A 21,029-nucleotide genomic window follows, 5' to 3' on the forward strand; every position below is an offset into this window, starting at 1 on the left:
ACAGTTCTGAAAGCTCTTCTTCTTTTGGCAACTTCTGCTAAGAAATCCTTAAATATTAACAGTTCTTGATTTTAAATCTAAGAGGCTTGTTTCTGGCCCAGAAAGCTTGTAGCAGTGAGATTTTGTCATTGTAGTCGAGGATCTTGAATATGACCTGGCATTGGCGTTGCGTATGTTTTCTCCTAGAGGATCCTCTGGATTCTGGTTGCTCAGGTCCAGTTCTGTGAGCTCTTTCCACTCTGCAGTAGTAGCCTATGCCCAGCGCCTCTGGCAATTCTTTTTCGATTTGCAGCAGCTCTCCTTGTTTCACTATTTCGGGTAGACCCACTATACTCACGTTGTTGTGCCTGGACCAATTTTCTAGATATTCTACTTTGTCCATCATGCGCTGCATACACTGTGTACTTTCTTGTAGTTGAGTTTCTTGGTGATGCTTGTCTGCAGATAGTTGGTTCACTCTACTTTCTAACTTCCCCACCTAGTTATTGATTGTTGTTAGCTCCGTATATAGTCGTGTCAGTGAATTCTGCAATGCTTGTTCTATCATCTTCCGGATGCCTGGACCTGTGCTTCGCGCCACTGCTAGCTGTTTGTATTTGGGATGGATCTCTGAAGCCTCCTCTTGCGTCTATGGCTATACTGAGCTTGCGGAGTCTTCCCTTTCATTTGCCTGCATGGTGGCTTTGGGGGTTTGAGGTGTGCGTGTCATCTCACTCGGGATTCAGTGCCTCCTCGAGCCTGGAACTTCCCCGTTACTTTCTGCCCACTCCTCAAGAGGTAACGTTCCATTCACTACTTCCTCAGCTATCTAACTAGATCCTCCGACACGGCAATATGTGCTCTAAAAGAAGACTCTGGCAAGCTTGAGAAAGGTTTCATGGCCGAAACGTTGCTGTCTCTGTGTGATGGGAAAATAAAGGATATATTTGGTAAAGTACCCCTGCATGCTGCCAGAATCTTCTTCTATACTATGTGGACTTCTGTGGGAGTGTTGGAATTATATCTCCAATAACCATTGAATATAAAAATCGATTTGCACGTTGTTTTCTCTTCAACCACAAGGTGGCAGTAGTGTATCTAGACTATGTGCTATTGGCTTGCGCACTTTCTCTTTTACTACTAGGTGGCAGCAGTGCCTCTAGACAATGTGCTATTGAACTGCACGTTGTTTTCTTCTCAACCACTAGGTAGCAGTGGTGTCTCTAGACCAGGAGTCCCCAACCACCGTTTGGTACATACTGCCGGTCTGCGGCACCGCCGGGAACTTTTAATAAGACAGGAACAATCGCGGGCCCTTCAGCTGCGCGCTGCGTTCTCACACTAACCTGCTGTGTGGAAGCGTCCGTCCCGCGAGTAGAAGAGAAGAGCGGCCTCTGCAAGTAGCAAGCAGCATCCGCGTGAGTGGTCAATTTCAAGTTGTGTGTGTCGGGGGGGGGGAGAGAGAAATTAAATGCTGGTGGAGGGAGGCATAACATACCTGCTGCCCTATGTGTGTGTACTGGAGGGGGGGGGGATAACATACTTGCTGCCCTATGTGTGTGTACTGGAGGGGGGGGGATAACATACTTGCTGCCCTATGTGTGTGTACTGGAGGGGGGGGGGATAACATACTTGCTGCCCTATGTGTGTGTACTGGAGGGGGGGGGATAACATACCTGCTGCCCTATGTGTGTGTACTGGAGGGGGGGGGATAACATACTTGCTGCCCTATGTGTGTGTTCTGGGGGAGGGGGGATAACATACCTGCTACCCTATGTGTGTGTGCTGGGGGGGGGGGGGGGGATAACATACCTGCTGCCCTATGTGTGTGTACTGGAGGGGGGGGGATAACATACTTGCTGCCCTATGTGTGTGTTCTGGGGGGGGGGGGGGGATAACATACCTGCTGCCCTATGTGTGTGTGCTGGGGGGGGGGGGGGGTAACACCTGCTGCCCTATGTGTGTGTGCTGGGGGGGGGGGGAATAACATACCTGCTGCCCTATGTGTGTGTGCTGGGGGGGGATAACATACCTGCTGCCCTATGTGTGTGTACTAGGGGGGGGCAACATACCTGCTGCCCTATGTGTGTGTGCTGGGGGGGGGGGGGGGGGGGAGAGAGAAATTAAATGCTGGTGGAGGGAGGCATAACATACCTGCTGCCCTATGTGTGTGTGCTGGGGGGGATGACATACCTGCTGCCCTATGTGTGTGTGCTGGGGAGGGTGATAACATACCTCTGCCCTATGTGTGTGTGCTGGGGGGGGGGGGGAGAGAGAAATTAAATGCTGGTGGAGGGAGGCATGACATACCTGCTGCCCTATGTGTGTGTGCTGGGGGGGGGGGGGGGGATAACATACCTGCTGCCCTATGTGTGTGTACTGGAGGGGGGGGGATAACATACTTGCTGCCCTATGTGTGTGTTGTGGGGGGGGGGGGGATAACATACCTGCTACCCTATGTGTGTGTTCTGGGGGGGGGGGGGGGGATAACATACCTGCTGCCCTATGTGTGTGTGCTGGGGGGGGGGGGGGGAGTAACACACCTGCTGCCCTATGTGTGTGTGCTGGGGGGGGGATAACATACCTGCTGCCCTATGTGTGTGTGCTGGGGGGGGGGGATAACATACCTGCTGCCCTATGTGTGTGTGCCGGGGGGGGGGGGGGGGGGCAACATACCTGCTGCCCTATGTGTGTGTGCTGGGGGGGATGACATACCTGCTGCCCTATGTGTGTGTGCTGGGGAGGGTCATAACATACCTGCTGCCCTATGTGTGTGTGCTGGGGGGGGGGGGGGATAACATACCTGCTGCCCTATGTGTGTGTGCTGGGGGGGGGGGATAACATACCTGCTGCCCTATGTGTGTGTGCTGGGGGGGATAGCATACCTGCTGCCCTATGTGTGTGTGCTGGGGGGGGGGGGATAACATACCTGCTGCCCTATGTGTGTGTTCTGGGGGGGGGGGGGATAACATACCTGCTGCCCTATGTGTGTGTGCTGGGGGGGATAGCATACCTGCTGCCCTATGTGTGTGTGCTGGGGGGGGGGGGGATAACATACCTGCTGCCCTATGTGTGTGTGCTGGGGGGGGGGGGATAACATACCTGCTGCCCTATGTGTGTGTACTGGAGGGGGGGGATAACATACTTGCTGCCCTATGTGTGTGTTGTGGGGGGGGGGGGGGGGATAACATACCTGCTACCCTATGTGTGTGTTCTGGGGGGGGGGGGGGATAACATACCTGCTGCCCTATGTGTGTGTGCTGGGGGGGGGGAGTAACGCACCTGCTGCCCTATGTGTGTGTGCTGGGGGGGGGGATAACATACCTGCTGCCCTATGTGTGTGTGCTGGGGGGGGGGATAACATACCTGCTGCCCTATGTGTGTGTGCCGGGGGGGGGGGGCAACATACCTGCTGCCCTATGTGTGTGTGCTGGGGGGGATGACATACCTGCTGCCCTATGTGTGTGTGCTGGGGGGGGGGGGGATAACATACCTGCTGCCCTATGTGTGTGTGCTGGGGGGGGGGATAACATACCTGCTGCCCTATGTGTGTGTGCTGGGGGGGATAGCATACCTGCTGCCCTATGTGTGTGTGCTGGGGGGGGGGGATAACATACCTGCTGCCCTATGTGTGTGTTCTGGGGGGGGGGATAACATACCTGCTGCCCTATGTGTGTGTGCTGGGGGGGATAGCATACCTGCTGCCCTATGTGTGTGTGCTGGGGGGGGGGGGAATAACATACCTGCTGCCCTATGTGTGTGTGCTAGGGGGGATAGCATACCTGCTGCCCTATGTGTGTGTGCTGGGGGGGGGGGGGATAACATACCTGCTGCCCTATGTGTGTGTGCTGGGGGGGGGATAACATACCTGCTGCCCTATGTGTGTGTGCTGGGGGGGGGGGGATAACATACCTGCTGCCCTATGTGTGTGTGCTGGGGGGGGGGATAACATACCTGCTGCCCTATGTGTGTGTGCTGGGGGGGGGGGGATAACATACCTGCTGCCCTATGTGTGTGTGCTGGGGGGGGGGATAACATACCTGCTGCCCTATGTGTGTGTGCTGGGGGGGGGGATAACATACCTGCTGCCCTATGTGTGTGTGCTGGGGGGGGGGGATAACATACCTGCTGCCCTATGTGTGTGTGTGCTGGGCGGGGGGAATAGATTATATACTGCCCTATGTGTGAACTGCCAGGACATTCTAAATGTCATAAATAAATAAGTATGCACTAAACTCCAACCCCCTTCATAGCCCCGCCCCATATAACCAAAGCCCCACCCATGTCCCGCCCCACACTGCCGGGCCTTGTAAAAATGATCTTGCTTGAAACCTGTCCCTGGTGCCAAAAAGGTTGGGGACCACTGCTCTAGACTATGTGCTATTGGCTTGTACGTTGTTTTCTCTTTCACCAATAGGTCGCAGCAGTACCTCTAGAGACTGTGCTATTGAACTGCACGTTGTTTTTTCTGTAACCACAAGGTGGCAGCAGTGCCTCCAGACGATGTGCTATTGAACTGCACATTGTCTTCTCTTCAACCACTAGGTGGCAGTAGTGTCTCTAGACTACATGCTATTGGCTTGCACATTTTCTCTTTTACCACTAGGTGGCAGTAGTGCCTCCAGATAATGTGCTATTGAACTGCATGTTGTTTTCTCTGTAACCACTAGGTGGCAGCAAGGCCTCTAGACAATGTGCTTTTGAACTGCACGTTGCTTTCTCTTTAACCACTAGGTGGCAGCAGTGCCTCTAGACCAGTGGTGGCGAACTCCTGGCACGCGTGCCAGTGGCGGCATGCAGAGCCCTCCCTGCTGGCACACGTCGCTGTCGGCCGCTCACCGCAATAGTGAATGCCGGCAGGGGCCGCAGCTTCCCTGCCGGCATTCACTCAGCAGCGGTGCTGTCTGCGCTGATCCCGGCACACACTGTGACGACGTCAATGTGCAGCCGGGATCGCCCTCTCCTGACCTTTCCTACTTGGTTCCATGAGAGCAGGGGAGGAGGCATCCGGCAGCACACTGACATCAGTGTGCACCTGCGATCAGCGCTGCTGGAGATCGTGCTGGACAAAGGAGGAGCGGCGCTTCTATGAGGAGGAGGGGGTAAGTATGTGGGTCTCAGGAGAAAATGAGGGGCTGCTGTGGGATTTCACTATTACACTGGGGCTGCTGTGGGGTGTCACTATTACTACTACAGGCCGCTGTGGGGTGTCACTATTACTACTGGGGGCTGCTATGGGAAGTCCCTATTATTACTGGGGGACTGCTGTGTGGTGTCTCTATTACTACTGGGGGCTGCTGTGGGGTGTCACTATTATTACCGGGGACTGCTGTGGGGTGTCTCTATTACTACTGGGGGCCGCTGTGGGGTGTCGCTTTTTACTACAGGAGGGCTGCTGTGGGGTGTCACTATTACTGAGGGTTGTTGTGGGGGGGGTCACTATTATTAGTGGGGGCCACTGTGGGCTGTCACTATTATTATTGAGGGGCCGCTGTGGGGTGTCTCTATAACTACTGGGGGCCGCTGTGGGGTGTCACTATTATTATTGAGGGGCCGCTGTGGGGTGTCACTTACTCTTGGGGGCCGCTGTGAGGTGTCACTTTTTACTACTGGGTGTGGGGTGTCACTATTATTATGGGGGGTCACTATTACTGGGGGCTGCTGTGGCGTGTCACTATTATTACTGGGTGCTGCTGTGGGGGGTCACTATTATTACTGGGGACCGCTGTGAGGTGTCACTATTATTACTGGGGGCCACTGTAGGGTGTAACTATTACACTGGGGGATGCTGTGGGGTGTCTCTATTACTACTGGGGGCTGCTGTGGGGTGTCACTATTATTACTGGGGGCCGCTGTGGAGGGGTCACTATTATTACTGGGGACTGCTGTGGGGTGTCACTTTTTACTACTGGGGGGCTGCTGTGGCGTGTCACTATTATTACTGGGGGCCGCTGTGGGGTGTCACTATTATTACTGGGGGCTGCTGTCGGGTTACACTATTATTACTGGGGGCCGCTGTGGGGTGGCACTATTATTTCTGGGGGCTGCTGTGGGGTGTCACTATTATTACTGGGGGCCGCTGTGGGAGGTCACAATTACAGCTAGGGGGTCACTATTATACTAGGGCCCGCCGTGAAATGTCACTATCATCGCTGTGGCGGCAGGGCGGGGGGGTGTCACTATTATCTCTGGGGCCTGGTCGCTATTTTTGCTGGGGCCCGGTCACTATTATTGCTGGGGATGCTTGGGGGGGGGGGGGTCACTATTATAGCTGGGGCTGCTGGGGGGGGGGGGGTCACTATTATCGCTGGGGCCGCTGGGGGGGTGGGAGGGTCACTGTTATCTCTGGGGCCACTGGGGGAGTGTCACTATTATCACTGGGGTATGTTTACATGTGGTGGAAATGGGCAGGGCTGTTTCAAAATACACAGGGTGCAGATTTTGACTACTTTTTGGATGCAGATATGCTGCAGAATTTTCCACAGAAATATCAGCTGAAGACATCCTGCAGTATTTCCACATCCAAAAAGCAGTCAAAATCTGCATGCTGTCTATTTTAAAGCGGCTGTCCTTTTTAGAACAAAGGCGGTAAAATTGTAGGTTGTGAAAAGCCCCGCCCCCCCTGACATGTGTGCACTTTGCAGTAAATAAGTGGGTTTTGGGTTGCAGTTTGGGCACTCGGTCAATAAATGGTTCACCATCACTACTCACTAGAAAATGTGCTATTGAACTGCACATTGTTTTCTCTTTAACCACTAGGTGGCAGCAGTGCATCTAGACAATGTGCTATTGAACTGCACGTTGTTTTCTCTTTAACCACTAGGTGGCAGTAGTGTCTCTAGACTATGTGCTATAGGCTTGCACATTGTTTTCTCTTTTACCAGTAGGTAGCAGCAGTGCCTCTAGACAATGTGCTATTCAACTGCACGTTGTTTTCTGTTTAACCACTAGGTGGCAGCAGTGCCTCTAGACAATGTGCTATTAAAGTGCACATTGTTTTCTTTTCAACTACTTGGTGGCAGTAATGTCTCTAGACAATGTGCTATTGGCTTGCATGTTGTTTTCTCTTTTACCACAAGGTGGCAGCAGTGCTTCTAGACAATGTGTTATTGAAATACATGTTGTTTCCACCTTTACTACTAGGTGGCAGCAGTGTCTCTAGACTATGTGCTATTGGATTGCACTTTGTGTTTTCTTTTACCACAAGGTGGCAGCAGCGCCACCAGACAATGTGCTATTGAACTGCATGTTGTTTCCTCTTTAGCCACTAGTTGGCAGCGCTGCCTATCGACAATGTGCTATTGAACTGCACATTGTTTTCTCTTTAACCACTAGCTGTCAGCAGTGCCTCTAGACAATGCGCTATTGAACTGCACGTTGTTTTCTCTTCAACCACAAGGTGGCAGCAGCTCTTCCAGATAATGTGCTATTGAACTGCATGTTGTTTCCTCTTTAGCCACTAGTTGGCAGCACTGCCTCTAGAGTCTACACAATGTGCTACTGTACTGCACATTGTTTTCTCTTTAACCACTAGATGTCAGCAGTGCCTCTAGACAATGCGCTTTTGAACTGCACTCTGTTTTCTCTTAGACCACAAGGTGGCAGTAGTGTCTCTAGACTATGTGCTATAGGCTTGCACGTTGTTTTCTCTTTTAGCACTTGGGGGCAGCAGTGCCTCCACACATTGTGCTATTGAACTGCACGTTGTTTTCTCTTTAACCACTGGGTGCAGCAGGGCCTCTAGAGTCTATAGGCACTTCTCCCACCTAGTGGTTAAAGAGAATACAGCATGCAGTTCAATAGCACATTGTCCAGAGTCTAGACTATGTGCAGTTGGCTTGCACGTTGCTTTCTCTTTTACCACAGGGTGGTAGCAGTGCCTCCAGACAATGTGCTATTGAACTGCACATTGTTTTCTGTTTAACCACTAGCTGTCAGCAGTGCCTCCAGACAATGCATTATTGAACTGCACATTGTTTTCTCTTCAACCACAAGGTGGCAGTAGTGTCTCTAGACTATGTGCTATTGGCTTGCACGTTGTTTTCTCTTTTACCACAAGGTGGCATCAGCTCCTCTAGACAATGTGCTATTGAACTGCATGTTGTTTCCTCTTTAGCCAATACATGGCAGCACTGCCTCTCGAGAATGTGCTATTGAACTGCACATTGTTTTCTCTTTAACCGCTAGCTGTCAGCAGTGCCTCTAGACAATGCGCTATTGAACTTCACGTTGTTTCGTCTTCAACCACAAGGTGGCAGCAGTGTCCCTAGACTATGTGATATAGGCTTGCACATTGTTTTCTCTTTTACCACTAGGTGGCAGCAGTGCCTCCAGACAATGTGCTATTGAACTGCAAGTAGTTTTCTCTTTAACCACTAGGTGCAACAGGGCCTCTAGAGTCTATAGGCACTTCTCCCTCCTAGAGGTTAAAGAGAATACAGCATGCAGTGCAATAGCACATTGTCTAGAGTCTAGATAGTGTGCTATTGAACTGCACGTTGTTTTCTCTTTAACCACTAGGTGGCAGTAGTGTCTCTAGACTATGTGCTATTAGCTTGCACGTTGTTTTCTCATTTACCAAGAGGTGGCAGCAGTGCCTCTGGACAATGCGCTATTGAACGGCACGTTGTTTTCTCTTTAGGCACTAGGTGACAGCAATGCCTTATAGACAATTTGCTATTGAACTGCACATTGTCTTCTCTTGGCAGCAGTGCCTCTAGACAATGTGCTATTGGACTGCACGTTGTTTGCTCTTCAACCACAAGGTGTCAGTAGAGTTTTAAGACTATGTGCTATTGGCTTGCACGTTGCTTTCTCTTTTACCACAAGGTGGCAGCAGCGCCTCCAGACAATGTGCTATTGAACTGCACGTTGTCTCCTCTTTAGCCACTACTTGGCAGCACTGCCTCTCGACAATGCGCTATTGAACTGCACGTTGTTTTCTCTTCAACCACAAAGTGGCAATAGTATCTCTAGACAATGTGCTATTGGCTTGCACGTTGTTTTCTCTTTTACCACAAGGTGGCAGCAGCGCCTCTAGACAATGTGTTTTTGAACTACACTTTGTTTCCTCTTTTACCACTAGGTGCAGCAGGGCCTCTAGTGTCTATAGGCACTTCTCCCACCTAGTGGTTAAAGAGAATACAGCATGCAGTTCAATAGCACATTGTATAGAGTCTAGATAATGTGCTATTGAACTGCACGTTGTTTTCTCTTTAACCACGAGGTGGCAGTAGTGTCTCTAGACTATGTGCTATTGGCTTGCACCTTGTTTTCTCATTTAACTCTAGGTGGCAGCAGTGCCTTCGGACAATGTGTAATTGAACTGCACCTTGTTTTCTCTTTTACCTTTGGGTGGCAGCAGTGCGTCCGGACAATGCGCTATTGAACGGCACGTTGTTTTCTCTTTAGCCACTAGGTGACAGCAATGCCTTATAGAGAATTTGCTATTGAACTGCATGTTGTTTTCCCTTCAACCACTAGGTGGAAGCAGTGTCTCTATACGATGTGCTATTGGCTTGCTCGTTGTTTCCTTTTTAGCCACTAGTTGGCAGCACTGCCTCTAGACAATGTGCTATTGAACTGCACGTTGTTTTCTCTTCAACCACAAAGCGGCAGTAGTGCCTCTAGACTATGTGCTATAGGCTTGAACGTTGTTTTCTCTTTTAACAATAGGTGGCAGCAGGGCCTCTAGAGTCTATAGGCACTTCTCCCACCTAGTGGTTAAAAAGAATACAGCATGCAGTTCAATAGCACATTGTCTAGAGTCTAGACAATGTGCTATTGAACTGCAGTTTGTTGTCTCCTTAACCACTAGGTGGCAGCAGTGCCTCCGGACAATGCGCTATTGAACGGCACATTGTTTTCTTTTTAGCCACTAGGTGACAGCAATGCCTTATACACAATTTGCTATTGAACTGCACGTTGTTTCCTCTTCAACCACAAGGTGTCAGTAGTGTTTTAAGACTATGTGCTATTGGCTTGCACGTTGCATTCTCTTTTACCACAAGGTGGCAGCAGTGCCTCCAGACAATGTGTTATTGAACTGCACATTGTTTTCTCTTTAACCACTAGCTGTCAGCAGTGCCGCTAGACAATGCGCTATTGAACTGCACGTTGTTCTCTCTTCAACCACAAGGTGGCAGTAGTGTCTCCAGACTATGTGCTATTGGCTTGCACGTTGTTTTCTCTTTTACCACAAGGTGGCAGCAGCGCCTCTCGACAATGTGTTATTGAACTACACGTTGTTTCCTCTTTTACCACTAGGTGGCAGCAGTGTCTCTAGACTGTGTGCTATTGGCTTGCAGTTTTGTTCTCTCATTTACCACTAGGTGGCAGCAGTGCCTCCGGACAATGCGCATTTGAACGACACGTTGTTTTCTCTTAAGCCACTAGGTGACAGCAATGCCTTATTGACAATTTGCTATTGAACTGCACATTGTCTTCTCTTTAACCTCTAGGTGGCAGCAGTGCCTCTAGACAATGTGCTATGGAACTGCACATTGTTTCCTCTTCAACCACAAGGTGTCAGTAGTGTTTTAAGACTATGTGCTATTGGCTTGAACGTTGCTTTCTCTTTTACCACAAGGTGGCAGCAGCGCCTCCAGACAATGTGCTATTGAACTGCACGTTGTTTCCTCTTTAGCCACTAGTTGGCAGCACTGCCTGTCGACATTGTGCTATTGAACTGCACATTGTTTTCTCTTTAACCACTAGCTGTCAGCAGTGTCTCTAGTTCAGACAATGCAATATTGAACTGTACGTTCTTTTCTCTTCAACCACAAGGTGGCAGTAGTGTCAATAGACAATGTGCTATTGGCTTGCACGTTGTTTTCTCTTCAACCACAAGGTGGCAGCAGCGCCACTAGACAATGTGTTTTTGAACTACACGTTGTTTCCTCTTTTACCACTAGGTGCAGCAGGGCCTCTAGAGTCTATAGGCACTTCTCCCACCTAGTGGTTAAAAAGAATACAGCATGCAGTTCAATAGCACATTGTCTAGAGTCTAGATAATGTGCTATTGAACTGCATGCTGCATTCTCTTTAACCACTAGGTGGCAGAAGTGCCTATAGACTCTAGAGGCCCTGCTGCACCTAGTGGTTAAAGAGAAAACAACGTGCAGTTCAATAGCACATTGTCTGGAGGCACTGCTACCACCTAATGGTTAAAGAGAAAACAACGTGCAAGCCTATATCATATAGTCTAGAGACACTACTGCCACCTTGTGGTTGAAGAGAAAACAACGTGCAGTTCAATAGCGCATTGTCTGGAGGCACTGCTGCCACTTAGTGGTTAAGGAGAAGACCCAAGCCAATAGCACATAGTCCAGAGACACTACTGCCACCTAGTGGTTAAGGAGAAGACAATGTGCAGTTCAATAGCACATTGTCTAGACTGTAGACAATGTGCTATTGAACTGCACGCTGTATTCTTTTTAACCACTAGGTGGGAGAAGTGCCTATAGACCCTAGAGGCCCGGCTGCCACCTAGAGGTAAAAGAGAAAACAACGTTAAAGCCTATAGCACATAGTATAGAGGCACTACTGCCACCTTGTGGTTGAAGAGAAAACAACATGCAGTGCAATAGCACATTGTCTAGAGGCAGTGCTGCCAACTAGTGGCTAAAAAGGAAACAACGTGCAAGCCAATAGCACATCTTATTGATTCCCTGCTGCCACCTAGTGGTTGAAGGGAAAACAACGTGCAGTTCAATAGCAAATTGTCTATATGGCATTGCTGTCACCTAGTGGCTAAAGAGAAAACAACGTGCCGTTCAATAGCGCATTGTCCGGAGGCAGTGCTGCCACCCAAAGGTAAAAGAGAAAACAAGGTGCAGTTCAATTACACATTGTCCGGAGGCACTGCTGCCACCTAGTGGTAAATGAGAAAACAACGTGCAAGCCAATAGCACATAGTCTAGAGACACTACTGCCACCTAGTGGTTAAAGAGAAAACAACGTACAGTTCAATAGCACATTATCTAGACTCCAGACAATGTGCTATTGAACTGCATGCTGCATTCTGTTTAACCACCAGGTGGGAGAAGTGCCTATAGACTCTAGAGGCCCTGCTGCACCTAGTGGTAAAAGAGGAAACAACGTGTAGTTCAAAAACACATTGCCTAGAGGCGCTGCTGCCACCTTGTGGTAAAAGAGAAAACAACATGCAAGCCAATAGCACATTGTCTAGTGACACTACTACCACCTTGTGGTTAAAGACTCTGTGTCTTGTTTTCTCATTTACCACTAGGTGGCAGCAGTGCCTCCGGACAATGTGTAATTGAACTGCACCTTGTTTTCTCTTTTACCTTTGGGTGGCAGCAGTGCCTCCAGACAATGCGCTATTGAACGGCACGTTGTTTTCTCTTTAGCCACTAGGTGACAGCAATGCCTTATAGACAATTTGCTATTGAACTGCACGTTGTTTCCTCTTCAACCACAAGGTGTCAGTAGTGTTTTAAGACTATGTGCTATTGGCTTGCACATTGTTTCCTTTTTAGCCACTAGTTAGCAGCACTGCCTCTAGACAATGTGCTATTGAACTGCACGTTGTTTTCTCTTTAACCACTAGGTGGCAGTAGTGTCTCTAGACTATGTGCTATTGGCTTGCACGTTGTTTTCTCATTTACCGCTAGGTGGCAGCAGTGCCTCCGGACAATGTGTAATTGAACTGCACCTTGTTTTCTCTTTTATCTTTGGGTGGCAGCACTGCCTCCGGACAATGCTCTATTGAGCGGCACGTTGTTTTCCCTTCAACCACTAGGTGGCAGCAGTGTCTCAATAGGATGCGCTATTGGCTTGCACGTTGTTTCCTTTTTAGCCACTAGTTGACAGCACTGCCTCTAGACAATGTGCTATTGAACTGCACGTTGTTTTCTCTTCAACCACAAGGTGGTAGTAGTGCCTCTATACTATGTGCTATAGGCTTGAACGTTGTTTTCTCTTTTACCTCTAGGTGGCAGCCGGGCCTCTAGAGTCTATAGGCACTTCACCCACCTAGTGGTTAAAAAGAATACAGCATGCAGTTCAATAGCACATTGTCTAGAGTCTAGACAATGTGCTATTGAACTGCACTTTGTTTTCTCCTTAACCACTAGGTGGCAGTAGTGTCTCTAGACTATGTGCTATTGGCTTGCATGTTGTTTTCTCATTTACCACAAGGTGGCAGCAGTGCCTCCGGACAATGCGCTATTGAACTGCACGTTGTTTTTTCTTTAACCACTAGGTGGCAGCAGTATCTCTAGACAATTCATTATTTAACTGCACGTTTTTTCTTGTTTACCACTAGGTGGCAGCAGTGTCTCTAGTCTAGAGGGATACTGCTGCCATCTAGTGGTTAAAGAGGAAACTACGTGCAGTTCAATAGCACATTGTCTGGTGGCACTACTGTCACCTAGTGGTTGAAGAGAAAAAAACGTGCAGTTTAATAGCCCATTGTCTAGGGTCTAGACAATGGGCTATTAAACTGCATGTTGTTTTCTATTAAACCACTAGGTGGTAGCAGTGCCTCCTGACAATGTGCTATTGAACTGCACGTTGTTTTCTCTTCAACCACAAGGTGGCAGTAGTGTCTCTAGACTATGTGCTACATATAGGCTTGCACGTTGTTTTCTCTTTAACCACTTGGGGGCAGCAGTGCCTCCAGACAGTGTGCTATTGAACTGCAGGTTGCTTTCTCTTTAACCACTAGGTGCAGCAGGGTAAATGAGAAAACAACGTGCAAGCCAATAGCACATAGTCTAGAGACACTACTGCCACCTAGTGGTTAAAAAGAACACAGCATGCAGTTCAATAGCACATTGTCTAGAGTCTAGATAATGTGCAATTGAACTGCACGTCGTTTTCTCTTTAACCACTAGGTGGCAGTAGTGTCTCTAGACTATGTGCTATTGGCTTGCACGTTGTTTTCTCATTTACCACTACGTGGCAGCAGTGCCTCCGGACAATGTGCTATTGAACTGCACCTTGTTTTCTCTTTTACCTCTAGGTGGCAGCAGTGCCTCCGTACAATGCGCTATTGAACGGCACATTGTTTTTTCTTTAGCCACTAGGTGACAGCAATGCCTTATAGACAATTTGCTATTGAACTGCACGTTGTTTCCTCTTCAACCACCAGGTGTCAGTAGTGTTTTAAGACTATTTGCTATTGGCTTTCACGTTGCTTTCTCTTTTACCACAAGGTCGCAGCAGCGCCTCTCGACAATGTGTTATTGAACCACACGTTGTTTCCTCTTTTACCACTAGGTGGCAGCAGTGTCTCTAGACTGTGTGCTATTGGCTTGCAGTTTTGTTTTCTCTTTTCCCACAAGGTGGCAGCAGCTCCTTCAGACAATGTGCTATTAAACTGCACGTTGTTTCCTCTTTAGCCACTAGTTGGCAGCACTGCCTCTCGACAATGTGCTATTGAACTGCACGTTGTCTTCTCTTCAACCACAAGGTGGCAGTAGTGCCTCTAGACTATGTGGTATAGGCTTGACTGTTGTTTTCTCATTTACCACTAGGTGGCAGCACTGCCTCCGTACAATGCGCTATTGAACGGCACGTTGTTTTCTCTTTAGCCACTAGGTGACAGCAATGCCTTAAAGACAATTTGCTATTGAACTGCACGTTGTTTCCTCTTCAACCACAAGGTGTCAGTAGTGTTTTAAGACTATGTGCTATTGGCTTGCACGTTGCTTTCTCTTTTACCACAAGGTGGCAGCAGTGCCTCCAGACAATGTGTTATTGAACTGCACATTGTTTCCTCTTTAGCCACTAGTTGGCAGCACTGCCTCTCGACATTGTGCTATTGAACTGCACATTGTTTTCTCTTCAACCACAAGGTGGCAGTAGTATCTCTAGACAATGTGCTATTGGCTTGCACGTTTTTTTCTCTTTTACCACAAGGTGGCAGCAGCGCCTCTAGACAATGTGTTTTTGAACTACACGTTGTTTCCTCTTTTACCACTAGGTGCAGCAGGGCCTCTATAGTCTATAGGCACTTCTCCCACCTAGAGGTTAAAGAGAATACAGCATGCAGTTCAATAGCACATTGTCTAGAGTCTAGATAATGTGCTATTGAACTGCACGTTGTTTTCTCTTTAACCACTAGGTGGCAGTAGTGTCTCTAGACTATGTGCTATTGGCTTGCACGTTGTTTTGTCATTTACCACTAGGTGGCAGCAGTGCCTCCGGACAATGTGTAATTGAACTGCACCTTGTTTTCTCTTTTACCTTTGGGTGGCAGCAGTGCCTCTGGCCAATGCGCTATTGAACGGCACATTGTTTTCTCTTTAGCCACTAGGTGACAGCAATGCCTTATAGACAATTTGCTATTGAACTGCATGTTGTTTTCCCTTCAACCACTAGGTGGCAGCAGTGTCTCTATACGATGTGCTATTGGCTTGCACGTTATTTTGTCATTTACCACTAGGTGGCAGCAGTGCCTCCGGACAATGTGCTATTGAACTGCACGTTGTTTTTTCTTTAACCACTTGGTGGCAGCAGTATCTCCAGACAATTCGCTATTGAACTGCACGTTTTTTCTTGTTTACCACTAGGTGGCAGCAGGGTCTCTAGTCTAGACGCATACTGCTGCCATCTAGTGGTTAAAGAGGAAACTACGTGCAGTTCAATAGCACATTGTTTGGTGGCACTACTGCCACCTAGTGGTTGAAAAGAAAAGAACGTGCAGTTCAATAGCCCATTGTCCAGGGTCTAGACAATGTGCTATTAAACTGCATGTTGTTTTCTATTAAACCACTAGGTGGTAGCAGTGCCTACTGACAATGTGCTATTGAACTGCACGTTGTTCTCTCTTCAAACATTAGGTGGCAGTAGTGTCGCTAGACTATGTGATATTGGCTTGCACATTGTTTTCTCTTTTACCACTAGGTGGCAGCAGTGCCTCCAGACCATGTGCTATTAAACTGCATGTCGATTTCTCTTTAACCACTAGGTGGTAGCAGTGCCTCCAGACCATGTGCTATTAAACTGCATGTCGATTTCTCTTTAACCACTAGGTGGTAGCAATGCCTGCAGACAATGTGTTAGCTCTTGCTGTGTACTTCTGTAGTGATGATGACATCATTATGAGGGATATGGAGAGACGGAGTGCAGGCCCTGAACTGAACTTCCCCCCGGGGCCCGTTATGGGGACTGATCCAGGCAGCTGCCACCTCAGCAAGGATAGGATGGATCCTCTGTCTCCCCCTTTGGACTGCTTAGCTTCTTCTTGATGTGTGTAGGAGCGCTTTGTTGGCTTCCCCTGCACAAGCCTTAGGCTGATGTCGGCCTTCCTCCTCGCCCACTCCAGGAGCCATAACAGACTGCTCAGGGCTTTTCACCGCTGTTGTCCTCCTTCACTGGCCTGGTGAGTCTCTTTTTGTGTGCTGTGGGCAATGTGGAAGAGGGAGAGGGGTCCATACTGGCCGACTGCCGCACAGGTTTTCTCCTAACCCTAGGCCACAGGCTACGGCAGTATGTCGGTGGGTCCCTCTTCCCGTCTCTCCCAGGGCAAAAAGTGCAGGGGGTGTGAGGCTGCCTGGGTCTTCTTTGGGTATCGTGGCAGGTGGGCGCGCATGATGAAGGCGCCTGTCTCAGCTGTCGAGACCGCGGCTTTGCAGGCCTCACCTGGCTTCTCAGGCCCGTGAGCTCCGGCAACAGCTCAGCGCGACCAGAAACCCCTCTATCTATTCCTCTTGAGTAGGGGAAGCAGTGGGTCAAATTTTTGACAATTTTTTGCGCTTGATGGTGGAGCTCACAGACCTCACGTCTGTTCTTGTGGATGGCTAAATCTTAAGCTTGAGAAAGACCGTGGAGGTCGAAACGTAACTCATCCATACGCTATAGGAGAATAATGCTTTCTTGCTGCTTTGCACCAGATTTATGCTGCCGTGTCTTTACTTCTTCCTGGGATTGACTGCGGGGATTTGGTTTGGACCCCTGCCTTGGCTTTGCATATGCATCTGCCCTGCCCACTGTGGGTTACTGTGTGGTACTGCGGGTGCACCCCTTTGCTTCTGCAAAGACTTTGAAACTGTCCTGCTAGATTATATCATTTATTCCAAAACCTATGAGGATCATCTGCAGCAGCTAGGTGAAATATTTCAGATCCTTACATGGACTCAAGGTAAAACCATCCAAATGCCACTTCTTGCAAACACAAGTCCGCTACCTGGGCCACATAACCAGCACCGATGGGGTATGTCCAGAGCCTGAGAAAACTGAGACCATCAAAAACTGTCTCACTCAAAAGACCCTAAAAGATTTTCGCAGCTTCCTAGGATTTGTAGGCCAATGGAGGCGCTTCATACTAAATTTAGCCCATATTGCTGAACCGCTGCAAGAGATATTGAGGGCATTCTAAAGAACCACATCGTAAGCCCATTGTCATCAACTGAGAAGAAGAACAGGAACATGCTTTTCAGGTCCTTAAGTAAAAGCTGATCAAATCCCCCAATTCTGGCATATCACAATTACACTCAGTCCTTTGCCAGCTTCAAAGGGCTGGGTGTAGTCCTGAGTCAAGTGCAGAAAGGGAAAGGCTCGGAACGAAACAATCAAAAATTATAACTCCTTTAATTTGGAACCGCTGTCCCTCGTGTGGGCTGTCACCGAGAAATTCAAAGACTATTTAGTGACAGCAAAATTCATGGCCTATACCGACAACAATCCTGTGGCCCATTTAAACTCCGCAAAGCCTGGAGCGTTAGAACAGAGGTGGCTCTCCAGGTTGGCTAATATCGACTTCATTGTGAAATACCAAGTAAAGCTAACACAAAAGCTGTCGCCTTATCTAGGTTACCTGCAGCTGTCAACTGCTCTCCTGAGGAAGACCAGTGGGAGGATATAGAAATGCCTCACTGCGGGATCCGGCAAACCCTGCAAAGCTGCTCCTCCGCCAAGGACTCATTTAACAAATCCTAGGACTCCCAAAATGTCTACCAAAAATGTCTCCTGCTTTAGCAGGACAGCCAAACTTTAGGAGATCTACAAGAATATTTGCTATCTGGAGCAAACCCCAAGGGGATTGTCCAAAAAATGTCAGATCCGGAGCTCCAGTGCCTCTGGTGACAGAGAAAAAGAATGTTTTTTTTAAAAAAAGGTCTCTTCTTGAGGAACTCTATTGGATAGGTATGAGGGCCAACATAGAAAAATGGTGTCAAGAGTGTTCTACCTGCGAGACATTGCTGAGAGCCAAATTGGACCAATAAGCTGCTCTTCATCCTATTATCGCCAGTAAATCATTGAAACTCTTATCCATAGACCAGTTAAAAATTGCGTCTAGCCTGCCAGGGTATAGCTACATGCTGACTATGATAGATCAATATACCAAATTCACTGTGGCCATACCCATCAAAGATCTGACCACAAAGACCATTACTGCCCTCATCTGGAAACACTTTATCCTCTGAGAGAATTTTCTCTGAACATCTATAGCAGACGGGGGATCCGCCTTTGAGTCTCAGTTGTTTCAAAAAATTTGCAGTGTCTACTGGTGCCAGAAACTCTGAACCACCGCCTATCACCCACAAGGAAATGGGCTCTGTGAAAAGGCGAATCAGACCGTTTTAGAGCTGCTCTGAACCATCCCTCCAAGTCAAAGAGCTCATTGGCCTGACAACCTTCTAGAACTCATCTACGCTTATAACAACACTCCTCATTGCTCCACCGGGGATATCCCCTATTACCTAATGTTTGGCAGACAGGGAAAATTAGCTTCTGATTTGGCATTGGGAATTCAGGTCCCTGATGAAATCAGTCCCTTACCATCGACTGCATAGGTACAACACCATTAACATCGACTTAAGGAGGCTCATCTCACTGTGGACACCCGTCTGGAAGGGGTGCGGCAGAAACAGCAAGTGGACTTTGACAAACATGTTCATGCTGCAGCCTCACAGTTTGGAGATCGAGCCTGGCTCCAGAAAGATCACCGCACTGGTAAACTTGTTTCCCGCTGGGAGCTGCAACCATATGTTATATCATCTATACCTTCTGCAGATAAGGGATTGTATTGCATCACTCAGCCTAACAGATAGCCTCAGATTGTACATTATAACAGACTCAAATGATGCTCAGCAGCCATGTCACTGCCAGAATTAACAGACTCTGAAACTGAAAAGACGGACATTGATTCAGCATCTGATTCAGGGGAACCACAAGACCCTTTGTGTCCGTCTCTGTTTGATTCAGGTAAAGTGATGTCCTGGTATCAGAATCCATTGATGAGGTTACAGTTCCCAGTACCACAGATGCCTCAATAGGTTCCACAACCAAGTCCACCCCAGATTTCTACTCATCCTGCATTCTCACTGAGGAGAAGACTCCCTGCAACTCCAGTATTGGTCACCAGACGTTCTTCCAGAAGCACCAAAGCACGTTTTTTTTTTGTTTTTTTTTCCGCAGTTGTTTGTTTTTGTGGTTAAACGTGTTTTTCCAGGGTGCCTTTGGATTACACATTTCAAGATTTTACCCTCAGGGACTACTCAGGGACTCTAATTCAAGGTTCGTGCCCTGAGAGACTACCCAGTGAAGTTGCAATATTCAAGAATTTGCCTCAAGAGACTACTTAAAGATGTCTGTTGGTTTTTCTTTTTCCTTTTATCCTCTTCATTTTTGTTCCCAATGGACACCGGACTAGGTACCACAAGGTGCATCCTAGACTCATGGTCTGTGGGACCCATTTTAACTCCTTTCCTGAAAAAATAGTCAAAAGACGTCTGAACCTGGACTTGACTGTAAAATTTTGTATGATTTCTTTTTCAGGTTGTTGTCATGCATACAAACTTTTCTGGACTCATGAGTTATAACCTTTGTCCACTGCTAACCCATGAATTCTTCCCTTCCAGATTACCTGCCTCACAGTACATTGAAATGTCATTTAGTGCATAACTATGTACAACCTTCAGAATGTGGGGAGAAGAATAATGTAAGGGCCCCATAGCTAACTGGCACCTGAGACTCCGTCTTAGCGCAACGTTTTTCCCTTAAAAAATATATACTTGCAAGTATTCAAATTCTCTTTCTGAGCTAAACAGACTGTCAAAACTATAGCTGGTTAACCTTTTTCGTCCTACGGATCTTAGTTCACGCCAAGGATGGCTGTGTTTTAAATAGGTAAGAACTATAGTGATCCGGAGGGACCTACAGGGTAGTCTAAAGAGTTAATAAATCCTAAGCACCTTGCTACGGGCCCTTTAAGAGAAGTAGGAGGCATCCTGCAGGAGAAAGTCATTGTAATTTTCTGAATATCGGGCTAAAGCTAGTCTGCCAACAACAGACCTCTTCTGATAGGCTGATTGCCTGTAATTGTCCGAGTAATAAAGTGGGTGGAGATGAGTCCAGCCCAGGAAAGTAAGCTAGAGGAAATGTGCAGTGAGTCAGCAGAGGGGGAGAAAAAGTGGGAAACAACAAGAAGTGGAGAGTTAGTCGTTGGAGGAGGTGGAGAGAGAAAAGATGGCTAGTAGCAGCGGAGCCGCAGCAAAGTGCCAGAGATTGGGAGACAGAGGAGAGCATCGATGCAAGAGTAAGTGAGGAATGTGAGCCCCCAGCACAGGAGCAGCGTCTATTTCCACCCTGTTGGAAGGAACCAGAGTCAGGGCACACCCTGCAGAAGCTGGACTGTGAGAGGCCATCACAATCATGAGTGTAACTTATCCCTCTGCAGATAGCAGACAGTGGGATCACAGTCAACCCTGCACTGGCCCCTCCGATCTTCCACAAACACTTCCAGAGAAAGCCATTCTTTAGTACAGACTGACAGCCTTACCCCACAGAGAGTTGAGGAATCAATGCCTGTTATTCTTAATGGAAGAAAAGTTGTTGGTGTCACCATCAATCACAAGCCTGCTAAGTGTGAACTGTTTTTATTCTGAAAGTGCTTAGTAAACTGTGTGTCTTCGGTTTACTTTAATCTAAGTGGACTAGTCTCGTTATTTCGCCACTGCAAGCACGTTTTCACCTTCAAAGGCTCTGGCGTCACATTCAGACATTACATGAACTACACAGAGACTCTTGCAATCCACCTGCTGTGCGAGTCTCCATTTTAGTCAGAGTAGCCACCACCG

General features: G+C 48.2%; 2 protein-coding genes across 2 annotated transcripts in view; both read left to right on the forward strand.

Moving 5' to 3' along the window:
• The window catches only part of TAPBPL (TAP binding protein like), a 351,854-nt gene that overhangs the window by 274,507 nt on the left and 56,318 nt on the right, over positions 1-21,029 (forward strand). The gene's annotated exons all lie outside the window — the stretch shown is intronic.
• Positions 16,247-21,029, forward strand: part of LOC136626332 (natural killer cells antigen CD94-like) — a 76,421-nt gene continuing 71,638 nt past the window's right edge. The window contains exon 1 of the mRNA XM_066601305.1: positions 16,247-16,330. The gene's annotated coding sequence lies outside the window, so the exon portion shown is untranslated. The remainder of the gene's footprint in view (positions 16,331-21,029) is intronic.

The sequence above is a fragment of the Eleutherodactylus coqui genome, chromosome 4 (assembly GCF_035609145.1).
Source record: "Eleutherodactylus coqui strain aEleCoq1 chromosome 4, aEleCoq1.hap1, whole genome shotgun sequence".
Classification (NCBI taxonomy): Eukaryota; Metazoa; Chordata; class Amphibia; order Anura; family Eleutherodactylidae; genus Eleutherodactylus; species Eleutherodactylus coqui.